At 41.0% G+C, this 13,406-nt stretch overlaps 1 protein-coding gene across 6 annotated transcripts in view; it reads left to right on the top strand.

Annotated features, from left to right (window-relative positions):
• SEPTIN2 (septin 2) overlaps positions 1-1,138 on the top strand; it is an 877,282-nt gene extending 876,144 nt beyond the window's left edge. For all 6 annotated transcript variants that reach the window (XM_069213638.1, XM_069213641.1, XM_069213640.1 and 3 more), the window contains one exon: positions 881-1,138. The gene's annotated coding sequence lies outside the window, so the exon portion shown is untranslated. The remainder of the gene's footprint in view (positions 1-880) is intronic.
• The last annotated feature ends 12,268 nt before the right edge of the window (positions 1,139-13,406 follow it).

Raw genomic sequence — 13,406 nt, 5'->3', positions numbered from 1 at the left:
TACTTAAACGAATTTCGGTGCTTCACTATAAATGCCCTCGATGCCTCATTTACTGCAAAGGTGTCACCTCAGTTAATATTGGTATACGTGCTGTAAAAATCCATTCTTTACTCGCTTCACCCCGCAAACATGCACACCCAATCCATGAAGACATTACTGACAAAACACACCTTCACATTCAGGATTGTTCCTGGATTCATAACTGTTTGCAAGGAGAGTATACCCTTTCCCTAGTAAATCTCATTGTTAGATGTGCCTTTAGTGGGCTACGGCTGTCCATCCTTTTGTAGTTACTTTGGTGCAATAAAAAGTATTGTACAGCAAATATAAATGTTTCCAAGTACTAATGTGGGAGACAGTGGGGTATTTTTCCCTGAACATACAATGTAAATTTGACTTTTGGGGGTTGGTCATTAATTTGCCAGGAAATTGAATATCTACTAAAAGCCCCTTAGTATTGCAGAGAACATTTATAATAAAAACAGAATGCCTTTCACAATTACAAATCCACCTACACCCGCAGCTTCAACTAATTGCAAGTCTGAACTTAAACACAATCTTCCTTTAGCGATCTCTTTCTGGAGTTCCATGGCTAATACAGTACACCGTGATAACAAGAAAAAAAACATTAATGCATGTTTGGGGAAACATGGGCATTTAATTGTGTTATGCAACCTTGCAGATATTTTACTTTTTAGGAGCATCAGAGGGAATCACACGGTCAATAAGCATTGCCTCTCACACCTGTCCTGAGGGAATAACTGTCCTAACTGCAGCAACAGTTTACCCTATAGATCCATTAGTGTGTGGTTTCAATGAAAGATCCTGAAGTCTGTCATAGTTTAAGGGCCTTAACCATTACACGTTTATCCTTTTCCAGATACTGTTTAAGGCCAGATGGAAGCATTCCAGTGGAGTGAGGTGAAGAAGACCACAGCTCAGTGAAGAGAGAGAATTGGTTACCTGTTACAGTGCCTCTAGTCTTACGTCCCACGTTTCTGTGGACATAGTACCTTTTGTAAAAATCTAGTCCGTATTTTCTTGTACTTGGTAGATATGTTACACTTTTGTCACTTAATGTTCAAAAAACAACCAGTCCTATTCAAGTATTGGTGTTAAAATAAATGTGTTGAATATACAGCATGTTCTAGAGAGCTTTCTCGATTTTAAAGCATTTCAGTTAATGTATGACTGTCTCCTTGAGGGAGCCCTTCAATGTAAACACATGGCCCTACTTCCCCTGGTTCTTCGCTGTGTTGCAATATATTGATCTAGTCAAACTAAATTACCTCAAGCCCTTAACTTTTTATTTCTGAAGAACGTCTGGGCACCATTTCATTAAACAAAAGTCATCCTTCATCGTGGAACTCCCTGTATTACACTATAGATTGGTCTACCAGCTTGCATTTTCATTTGTTAATAGAATAGGGTTCCTGTGTGTGTATCCTTTTTGAGTGGAATTTGTTACATCTGTGCTTCTGGCTTGGTGTGGAATAAAACAAACTGTGAGTATCTGGCAGCCTTGAAATTGATGGATGTTAATCTTTGTGAAAGTGTGAATAGTGCACGTAGGGTGCTCCCCAAGTAATTAAAAGCTGTGTTTAGTTACCTCAGATATAAGTAGGACCCTCGGTGAATAGTTAGGACATAAGTCAACCAAGTGCAGTTTTCTGACAATACCAATAGCCAGAACTCGAAGAACAGTTTCTTCTGTCTGTGGCAATCAAAAATAGCATATTCATTCCTATGTAATCCTTCATGCATTTGATTGCAGTGCAGGTCTATTAATTTTACTATGCTGACACATTGTAAGTGGTGCCCTAGAATGCTGCATGGAAATGCGAAGGAAAGAGGACATGCGCACTGTGCATCGGGGGATAAAGCACTCTACACTTTAAATTTGGGGCGTTCCATTTCCACACCAAGTAAATCGGTAACTTTAGTTTGAATTGCTACTGAAATAAAGAAACGTGCCCTCCAATTCTTTTAAACAAGCATCCGTTTGTAAGTGTAGCTACTGCATAGGGTTTTTTTTTTTTTAATTGATGTCCTGTCGTATGAAGCTGCCGTTTATATAATCTGACACTGCAGAATGATCCAGGTTACGTTAAGGCACTGGTGCGAAAGCTTGCTTATGACATTTTATTTGCCTCTTAGTGGCAAAATCCTGTTTATCCCCTCGAGATCCACAGATTGCCTTTAGTTGCATTTTTGTCTAATTTAAATAAGGGAAGCAGTGTAAGCTACTCTCCGTTTTATTTCATATCAGTCCGATGGAAAGACCCAGGAGAAAACTGGATTATTGCACGAGGACCAGTTGTCAGTAAAACAAGTCTTTAAAATTGCTTTGAGCATTTCAGCACCTTGGTGATGTCGAACTCGAAATAATGTTTGTTTCCACTTCCTGCATAAACTACGTATCTCGTTTAGTCTTTGTATTTGACACTGTTTGTTTACCTTGCTGTGTCCCCAGTCAGTGTCACTGTTTTATAAGGGATAAAGTACGCCAGCCGTACATTATCAGGATATTGCAAGTCACTCAGGAGTTCCAAAACCATATGGAGGAACGAGTTCCTTTATGATGTTATGGAACTCAAAGGTGACTTGCAGTATTCTGTACGCCAGGTGTGTTACTTTGCCCCTGATAATGCGTCCCTTTATGATAATTTATTACACATCCGGACTCGTTTTAGGCCAATGAATCTTTTGACCCAGTTGAGAGACATCTTAGGACGAGAGAGCTAATCAATATGTCAATCAATACGTCAATAATGTCATCAATATTTATCACAACAATACATTTCAAGGTCATTAATCATTTCAAAACTACTACCATGACCTTGCAGTCATGACTAACCACACCAGTTTAGTAGAATTTTAATGAGTTTTAGTCCCTATTGTTTACAATTCTAAAAGCAGATGCGTTAATCTCAAAACCAAGACGCACAATAGCATAGTCACGATATGGCAACTTTGATAAGAGTTCATTAAGGCGAGAATCACAAACATCAGAACATAACACGGCGTGAACATAGATCAGTTTAGCAGAATGTCAATAACGCGTCAGTTCAACAAAACATAGATTCGGTCGTTTCTCTATTTGAGTCAGTTCAGTGAGTGCCTGTCCTAACCACTAATTAGCATTGCCATGTTGGGCTTCATGCAAAACAATTTAGAAAACCAATTTGGAAAACATCTAACTATGGTCTCTGTCAAATGTAAGCAGTTGGTACCTAGAAAGGAAAAGCAAACAGACAAATTACAAATGCATTGTCATAGTTACCCTCCAAAGTTTAGGTCAGCGCACAGGCTCAGTCTTCGTCTTCAGTACATCAGTCAAATCGCCATCAGTCAGGACTCAGCTCCGGGGCAGAATGGAGGCACTTACCTCATAAGGAGGTGAAGTGTAAAATGGGCCACCTAAGGACGAGGATGGTTCTAAGTGAACCAATAAGTCACTAAACAGAGTGACAAAGTTTCTGGATAAAATCAATAGCATTCCCTAACCCACCTAAATGGGTCCCCATGTCATGGGTTTTCATCCCTTTTTCGTTGTACATTCCCCCAAAATTCTATTGGACATTTGTTATACCCCACTATCTTTAACCTATCAGAAAATACATTAGGTCATTTATCTTTCACCCCATATTATTTTACAATTCTCTCATTGGTTCTCCTGTTCGATGTCTTCAGAGGTGGCACGTCCGGTATGATTTCATCTTTCTGTAATTCTTTGCACATCTTTTGGTCAGTAACTCCATTGTCTTCACCGGTTTGAATGACCTTGTACATTACATCAATCTACACTGTTGCATTTTGTTTTAATATCACCCTACAAGCAATGAAGAATGCATGAGAACGGATCTAGCATTCGGCTTCTAGTTTGAAGAAAACAAAAGGTCATGTCCTTTTGCGAGTCAGCACACTGCAAGATAGGAAAAATACATTTAATATGAGAGCCAAGCAGCTAAGCTTCGACTCATGCTAACTTAAGGCCTACAAGGATTTCAGCACAAATTCATTAACACAATGATTAATAGTTAGTATAGAACTTATTCAGTATAATGATTCATAAACATTTTAGTCATCATTATTAGTCCACGTATACATTGGCGGCCACTCCCCGTTGTTACATTTCAAGTGCATGGTTAAGCAAAATTACTATTTCGTTTTCTATGCGGCATTATCACACATTAATTCATAAACATTTCATGTTAGTATAGATTATATAAACTACGCTCTCTCACCCCATATAACTTATAGTCATATCATCCCCTTTTCCACCAACCACTCAAAACCTTGGTGTGTAGCTCTTTTATATGGAAGAATGAGCAGGTTTACAAACATGAAGAATAAAAATAAAACCTCTAGTGCAAAGTTAATCACATAAAATAACCCTGTTAGATATTTGTTACAAACTGATATTAGGAACAACATAAGTCAGTTAAAAAAAAAAATACTCTGCAGTAGTTTGGAATGTGTAGAAACATGCAGAAAGATATTAGCTTTTCTCAACTATTTAAGAAGTAGAAAAATCAACATGTTGTCTCTGCTTGTCACTGTAAGCTAGAAAAATAAAGAAACATAAGAAAGAAAAGCAGCTTTCCATTTTTGTTGCTTTAAAGAGCTTCTTCATCTATTCTCTTTGACCTGCATTTCACCTCTACTGCTGGCCCTGGCAGCAGACATTGTGACATCAGACCTCGAGTGTAATAACTTGTAATTATCGAGTTCTGATATATTTTCTCAGTTGGCAACTCGGTGTGTCACAAGTCACCAATTATAAAGAAATTAGAGACCGTCCTTCATACACGGATTACAGAAACCCACGTATTATATGGAGATTGAGTGATCCCCTCAGCTGTTAAAATTATTTAAGATTCTGTGTACATTTCTTGACCAATACAATGTCTCCTGTTATGTTTGCACTTATTTCTAATTTGGCTTGAAAGTCTGCTTTTGCACATTTTTACCTGAAACACTTGTTGCCATACAGGTATCATGGATATGGATGTTTGTCAAATTCATCCAAACATGCTATTATTCTCTGCCCTACTTGTGTGTACATGGAATAGACCCGTTGGAACTAGCCCTGCTTCCCAGTTCATGTAAGAAACAAGCTGTGAAAATGGCTTTTATTTCTGCTCTTGGAAGGATGGTGACCACTTTTTTTCTTCTAACTATTTCTAAACCGAAACCATGAAGGATCAGCAAGCAAGGAAACAAAATAAATTACATACCCCCATTTATCTCTTTGTGGGAAAGGGAGAGACGAGTAAGTCAGTGGTTTTTATTTCAAACAAATGATTTAAACAAGAAATATGCAATAAATATATATTCACAGCTTTTGTATTGAATTTATTTCGTTCTTTCTTTCTATACTACATAATTTTAGAATCTGAAGAACTCATGGGAAGTTCTACAATCGAGAATGAAGGCATGCATAACGGAGTGGTTGTGGATACTGAGACCTATGAAATCTAGTCAAGGGGTTGTTGTTGAACATCTATAATTGTGGATGATTGATCTTTGAGATCCTCAATTGTCTCTTGATTCCCAAAGAAATGCAGCCCAATAGGAAGCTTTAATGAGCCTGAGGGAAATTGTGGCGGTAGCAGAGAGGCTAGTCTTATGTTTTCAGGAATTCAACACCAAGCCTTGGCCTGTTGTGTTAACTCAGCTGCAAAGCAGAACCCATGATGGTGTCCTGCAGGTACACAACTAATCCCTGTGTGGTGGCCCAGTGCTGAAGCAGCTGAGAATCACTAGTGGAGGAGAGATGCTGTCCCAGACAGACCGCTTAACTGTGGGCAGGCCTGCATGTGACATGAGAGTGAGAATGGCGGCATCCCACACTGTGTCCATCCCACAAGGGAGTTGGTTCCTGCCTGCATGGGCGAGGGGGCTGCCCACTTGAGAAGAAAACAGTGTGGTGAGGGGCTCATCTCCTTCCATTCAGGACCCTCTTCCCCCCATACCAATGACTAATGTGAAGTAATATATTTAGAATTCATAAGTTGTATGAGTCTTCTAGAATGCAAAGATCCATTATTTATGTTATAGCTCCAGTATGTATCCTTTTAATTTTTATTTGGGGGACATCTTAAAGCCATTGATCAGAGAAATTAGTACCGGAAGCAGAACGTCTGTGAATGAGTGGGTTCCCAACAGAGCAACTATCTGGGTATAAGGATAGCCGCTCAAGAAGATGTGAGGAAACTATCAGTAAGGAGTCAATTTTGTATCCTCAAATGATAGATCTAACTATATTTTAACCATAATGTGAACTGCATCCTCCTAGTGAACAATATGTTTGCTGCCCAAGCGTTCCTCATCTGTTACCTAATAGTGAAAACAAACTTATCCACTGACCCTATAGCAAGAGCTGTGTACTTAGATTTGTTGCCTTCCCCAAGCGTAATGCACAAGCACCTAGATGACCACATATCTAAGGGGGAGGTTGTAGGATAAATACAAAAAACTGAAACCCGGCAAAGTGGCTGTACCTGATGACTTAATTTGTGTGTTTTACAAGCAATTTGCACCTCAACTACATCAATCTTGATGGAAAGTTTCAATGAGTTTGGCAGTGGACGGGTAATTCCTTGGCAGTGGCAAAGATCCCACTTGCTGTAGGTCATACTTGCTAAACATAGAAGGTAAATATAATGGTAAACAGATTAGATACTGATGCTCTACCTAACTTACTCCGATCAAACAAGGTTAATTGTGGCTCTTCAGCTAGTAAGAACGTTGTATACTTAACTGATATAAGAAAACACAGTATGGAAGCAGTACTCATTTACCTCAATACTGAAAAAGACACTTACCAGGATAGACTGTGAATTAATAAGGGATGCCTGAAGGAAATTATGGATGGGAGACAGAGGAGACCGATTTGTGTTGGTTTACTGCCATTTATGGCTTGGTCCAAAATTCAGCTGACTGGTGGGCTCTCAGAGCTCATTGACATCTCCTCAGATAGTCCCCTCTCTCCTTCTGCTTTTCGCTATGTACCTTTACCCTTCACTGCAGAAAGTATAGATCCTCTGCAAATCATTGGCATCACGGTCTGCTAGGGTGCAGGCAAACTTGTCAGCATTTGGGGATGCTGTCTGCTGATGGAGCTGAGGCAATCCTGAAGAGAGCTGATACCATTATTGTAAAAATACAGTGGGCAAATTCCAAGTATGGGCACATCAGAGGGACTGATATTTGTAGGAGTGCTGAGCCTCCCATACAGCTATGGACTTGGACCCCCTTCAGATGGTTACTAAACAGCAACCGATACCTGGGCATCCAACTAATAGCAGACCTATACCTCTGTCCAAGGAGAAATTTCAAGATTATCCTGAAAGGCAGCAAAGCCATCTTAGTTCAGCTGTACACTAGTCTGGGCGCAAGGATAACTCTATTTAAATTAACACTATTCTCGAGGATCCTCTAATCCAAGGCCTCCCTCTTTCACTCACTTGCCGATATCTCGATGGCTAGACAATTATAATGCAGTTATCTGGGTACAGGGGAGGCCCCAATTCTACTGGAAAATAAGCACACAAAACAGGTCCTAACCACTCTGGCCTGGCAATACCAGATGCACTCCTCTATTACAAGGCTTCTCAGTTGAGGTATGTGATGGAATGGCTCAGATGTGACACTGTTAAGTTACAGTTCTTATTTGATTTGGACCTCGCTAGCTCCCCACTGAAAAAAACTACTGTTGGCCCTCAGTCGACGATGATACCAGTTTATCTCTCCAATCACAAGTACAACACTAGAGGTGTGGGACTACTTAAATACAGACTTTTCCCTGGGGATACATTTATCTATCTTTCATGTATGAATGACCAGGCTGTATGATCTTGCTAGCGCACTTGGTCCTTAGTAAGTAAACTTACAAGGGGACGCGTATAGGTCGATGAACCTTTTGAATCGCATGGAGTATCCTAGTCATGCAGTGACAACTGAATCAATGGCTATCATCAACAATCAATAACCATTCTATAGATAACAGCTTAAAACCATCTACTCATGAATAACCACATCTCGGCAAAGAGTTAAAAATGTTTATTTCCCTATTGATTACAACTCTAATCATCTGTTAGTTCAATCTTTATTCAATCCACTTAATTTAATAATTCATTAGTAAGAAAAATCCTCACTTAAAGAAAACATGTGCGAAAATGCAAATTCACAAGCCAGGAATAGCAGCATTAATAGCATAGTTCAGCAATTAAGTTTGTCAGTCATTTTGTCACTGTCAACTTCACCCTCAACAGCCTAGCTAACCAAGATTAGCATTAGCATGTGGGTCTTCATGCGAAAAAACCTTTAGAGCAAACATTAATTTGGAAAAAAATCTATCTAAGAGAATTTTTATAATCAGCACAGTTGGTACCTAGAAGAAAAGGCATAAACCTTGTCAGTCATGTTTTCATAGCTACCTATCCAGGATGGATCAGCAACAAGTCAGTCTTCGTCTTCAGGTCATCAATTAGTCAGCCACGGATCAGGCTCACAGATTATGAGCCCAACAACAGCATCTCTGACAGCGTCTCCTGACGTCATCAATTCTCCTCTCGCATCTGCCCCTCATCATCTTCATCTGAAATTTTAGCCACTTGTCATGACTTTTTATTAGGGTCTCCCAGTCCATCCTCCTAATTTCTAATTGGTCAGTCAGTCAGTCAGCAGATATAACATTAACCTATAGTATTTGTTTACCGAATCTACTAATTTCAATATCAGTCTGTTTACAAGATGCGGATTGGTTCACTTTACAATGTCCTCATCATCCGGCTCTTCAGGTATCGAAATTGTTGCATGTTCCTCTTCAGTCAGTGCCTTCATTGTTCAAGTCCTGTGAAATCACATTTAGCCTACTCTACACATAATTGTACCAAATTGTCGTCTTCATCTCCTGTCTGTCGGTACATTGCAGAAAATTCTAACTAAGCAACTTTAACATTGAGCTGGTCAAGGCTAGTTCGTAGCAGCTTCTGTGCAAATGCTGTTATTTGTTTTCTGCTCTGTGTGCGAGGCTTAGGGAGACTAGGCCTTTAGTTCATCTAACTTAGCACTACAAATTAATGCAAAACATAGGTTATACATCTCATTATGACATATTACATTTTTCTCATACATTTTCATTATTTCTTATAGTTTTAGTTCTATTAATGCACATGGTGATCACACCCGAGGGCACATTTTCAAACATGCACATTATTTTCTCTATGATTAATTTCTGTACGCATTTCTCATTAGTAAACACATATACATCATTAATAATTTTCTTAATTAGCATATCTGCTTCAACAACCTCAATGATAAAGGTTCTCTCAGAATATTTTGAAGACATTGAAGAGACATAAAATATCCTGGATTTGAAGCTTTTTCACAAACTACAGGTGAGTCACTGAGCAGTGCACACATTGGTAAAAGTGGGAGTAATGCAATCTTGCTCCGTTTTTTAACTCTTCCTATAGAACAGCCCCCAGAAACCTAGTATTCAAAATCCATGGCCTTAATGATACACAACAGTTCCCCATGAAATGTGACTACCAATGAAGTAGAAAGAAATTAATTTCACATTGGATCACAAGCAATGGAGTGACATATACTTCAATGTAGAGTTGCAGATCAGCATGGTATCAAACCAAAAAAAAAGAATTGGCTAAGCCATTTGTTAAGGCACCTGAACCCTCGAGTAAGGAGGAGATAAGGTACTTTTCAACCTAGTAAAGATGAGGTGGTGAAGTCTATGGGCACATTTGTCCGTTTATCAAGAAAAGATTCGAAAGAAGAACACTGATAATAAGTGACCACATCAAATAAATTTAGTCCATTAGGCTCCAAAATACCAACTTGTGATGTGTCAGATTGAACTCTTAGGTTCAATGAAATTCATCCTGAGCTACTAACACATTATCCGTGCATGTAGGGGTTACTTACAATGACAACATCAGTGCATCAGGCAAGGTCATCGGCAATAATGTCCGAAAGAAAGAAAAGGTTTTAGAAACGCACCCAACTCAACCAAACATTTTCCCCATTTACTAAGTTGGGGTGCACATAGGGGAGCTTCTTCACGTAGCTGGAAAGCTACTTGTCGAACCTTGCTCTTCCAAAGCAGGGAAATATTGGTCACTATAATTGATCTGTCCCAGGCTCACATTCTTGGTAGCAACAGTGGATGCCTTACTCAGAGCTGGCACAGCTCGAGTAAGCAACAAGTGCAGTATCCCTTTCTGCATTGATTTTGGGTCAGGGCCCATTTCTGTTAAACAGACACATGGTCTTCCCGACTGTTTTGATTGCTACATGCACTGCAGCTGCCACTTCCAATTTGTAACTACGGCAGCATCCGGTTGGAGTTGCTGTTCAGGAAGCGGGTCAAACTGATCCTGCGGTCAAGACTCTCCAGTTTGCTAAATGTTATTAGAGTTTCATGGTTCCAATAGCCAGAGGATTCAGAGAGCTCTGCAATCATGGCACCATATATTTGTGGCTCAAATGAGCACCCTCACAACCCTCCCCTCCTCCAATAAGAGATGGCTTTCCTGAAGGTAAAATTATAAAATGCAGCAAAACTCTGCACATCCAAATCGTTAGATCAATGCTAATATTATTTAAAGACATTAGATATTTGACATGACATAAACAAGTTGATTATCCATTTTGTTTCCAAAATATGTGAAATAGAATGAAATATGTACATTGTGTACATGAATTTGACTAAAATCTGACTTCCAGAAAACAGTTTGAACCAGTTTTTGTTAACTGGCTTTCAGGATATTCCACAGTGAATTACATTTACCAGTTTGACGAAATACATTTGGTTAATTTGTTCACCCTCTGAGCTCATGTGGAATTCATCATTTTTGAATGGGTGGAAGAATGTTGCTAGGAGGAACATCTCTCGCACCTCCTCCCCCTTTGGAAGCATCTGACCTAGAGGTGACACAGCTGAGCCTGGTCTTAGTGCTTAGGCCCTAGCTCCCAGTTACCTTGGACTGCTCCTCATGCCAGTTTAAGGTCCTTTTTGGACCTGACCATCTGCTTCAAGGTCCCGTGGCTGCCTGTTCCTCATCTTTCTGCCTTCTGTCAGCGTTCTCACTCTTTTTACCCTCTTTTCACCTTTTTGCTCTCGCTTCTTCTGCTCTTGCTCGTTCTCCCTCGTTATTTTTCTAGTTCTGCACTTTGACCCATGCATTGTCTTTCATGCCCATTTGATGCTCTGTTCAGTCTTTCGGGCTTGTTTTTTTGTTCTCTCCTGACCTGTGTGCCCCTCTCATCTCTTTGTGACCGTTTTTGTTGTCTTGTTTTTGTGCCCATTTTTGTTGCCTCATTTTTGTGGCCGTCTCCTCATTTTGACCCTTGCCCCAGAATCTCTCCCAGCCTCTCTTTCCCATGTTTCCTTGCCTCCTTTATCCCCTCTTAACCTACTGCGTCTTCCTTGTGCCTTCTGCCTGCCTGCACATTTCCAGCCTTTCCTAGCCTCGCCACACGTGCTCCTTCCTCTCATAGGCTCTACTTAATGGTGCCACTGGAAGATTGCACACACAACTGGCGTGCCAAAGGCAAGCCAGTCAGCACCAAACACATGCATGTGCCATGTACCCTGGTCCTTCAGACCACTACAATTCCTCTGACCTGAAAGCACTCCCCATCGGATGGAGAAATAACAGCTGCCCCACACCATATTGCCTCGAATGGTGGGACCTTTTCAGGAGACCCCTGCTCTCACCACATGTACAACCTGTGAGTTACACTGATCAACCTCATCATTACCTCCTCCATCCTTAAAGGAATTTTCCTGGATAGCGGAAACACACAAGTCTCGGCTCTCTTCAAGAAACCCTCTGCAGACCTAAAAGAACTCAGCAACTACTGACCCATCTCACTCCTTCCTTTCCTCTAAAGTCGTGGATAAAGATCAACAGGCAACTCTCCTTCTATCCAGACCACCACCACCTCCTGGACACCACCCAGTCAGTGTTCTGCAGTAACCACAGCACGGAAAGCACCTTCTTGGCAGCAACAGACGACTTCTGCACCTTCATGGATCGAGGTGAAACTGCTGCTCTCATTTTCCTCTACTTCGAGTCAGATTCCCCCATACACCTCCAAATGCAAGAAGCTTGTCTGTGGAGTTCTCCAGGGATCCTCCCTCAGCCCAGCTCTTTCCAACATGTACATCACGCTCCTAAGCTACATCATAAGAGCTTACTGCATCAACATTGTCTCCTACACCGACACACAGCTCATCCTCTCCCTCGCCTATGCAAACACTAGTACCAGGATTGACTTCCCCTCCTCCATGACCAACGTGGCCAACTGGGTGAGGGAGAACTGCCTTAAATGGGACACAGACAAAACAGAGATGCTGATCTTCAGAAACAAGTGCTCCTTATGGGACTCTTCCTGGTGGCCATCTCAACTAGGTCCAACTCCCATCCGACCACACCAGAAACCTCTGCATCATCCTACACAACAAACTCACAATGAATAAATAGATTAATGCTGTGACAGTGTCCTGCTGCCTCATTTTCAGAATGCGTTGCAAGACTTTGAAATTACCCCCACCCCTCATAAACTAGACGCACGGTCACCCATGCCATCATAACCAACAGACTAGATTACGGTAACACGCTTTATGTTGGCAACTCTCGAACCAGCTCAAGAAAAGACTCTAAACCATCCAAAACACTGCAATTCGACTCATCCTAGACGTCTACACGTGAGCTCCCATCACTCCCCACCTCACTTTATTACACTGACTACTCCTGCAGAAATGTTTCCAATTCAAACTGCTCATCCATCTCATCTATGCATGCAAAGCCCTTCACAACGATGGACCTGCATACCTCAAAGTCCAACTTCAACTCTACAATCTATCCAGACAGCTATGATCTACCTCTCCCACCCTCGCATGGGTCCTCTGCAACCGCAAAAGCAAGTCAGGAGAGTGCTCCTTCTCCTTCATTTCCAAGAACTGGAATGAACTTCCTCAACACATCAGGGCAGCTTGTTCACTACCCAACTTCTGCGAGAAACTGAAGACTTAGCTGTTCATCTAGGAGCTCTCCCCAGCTTACGTTCCTGCTCCAATCCCTAGATACCCTCATGGATGATAAATTGTGCCAATCTGATAGACTTCTAGTTGCAGATTCCCTTACTTTTAAATTTCCCCTAGGCATCAGACTGGGTCTATAGATTTATGTGAGCAGTAACCCCCTGCGTGCCATTAGGTGGTGTTGATCTACTCTTTCCATCGTCAGCGCTGGCTATGATGTCAGAGTTTCCTATATAGGCGCCACCCTGGCGCACTAACATCAGTTCTTTTCTTTCTGCGCCAGTAAGCACTGATCCAAAGAGAGCTACCCCTCAGTCACATTTTGACCGCC

Source organism: Pleurodeles waltl, chromosome 11 (genome assembly GCF_031143425.1).
Source record: "Pleurodeles waltl isolate 20211129_DDA chromosome 11, aPleWal1.hap1.20221129, whole genome shotgun sequence".
Classification (NCBI taxonomy): domain Eukaryota; kingdom Metazoa; phylum Chordata; class Amphibia; order Caudata; family Salamandridae; genus Pleurodeles; species Pleurodeles waltl.
The sequence above is the reverse complement of the archived record's forward strand: the minus strand, read 5'-3'. Positions and strand labels throughout refer to the sequence as shown.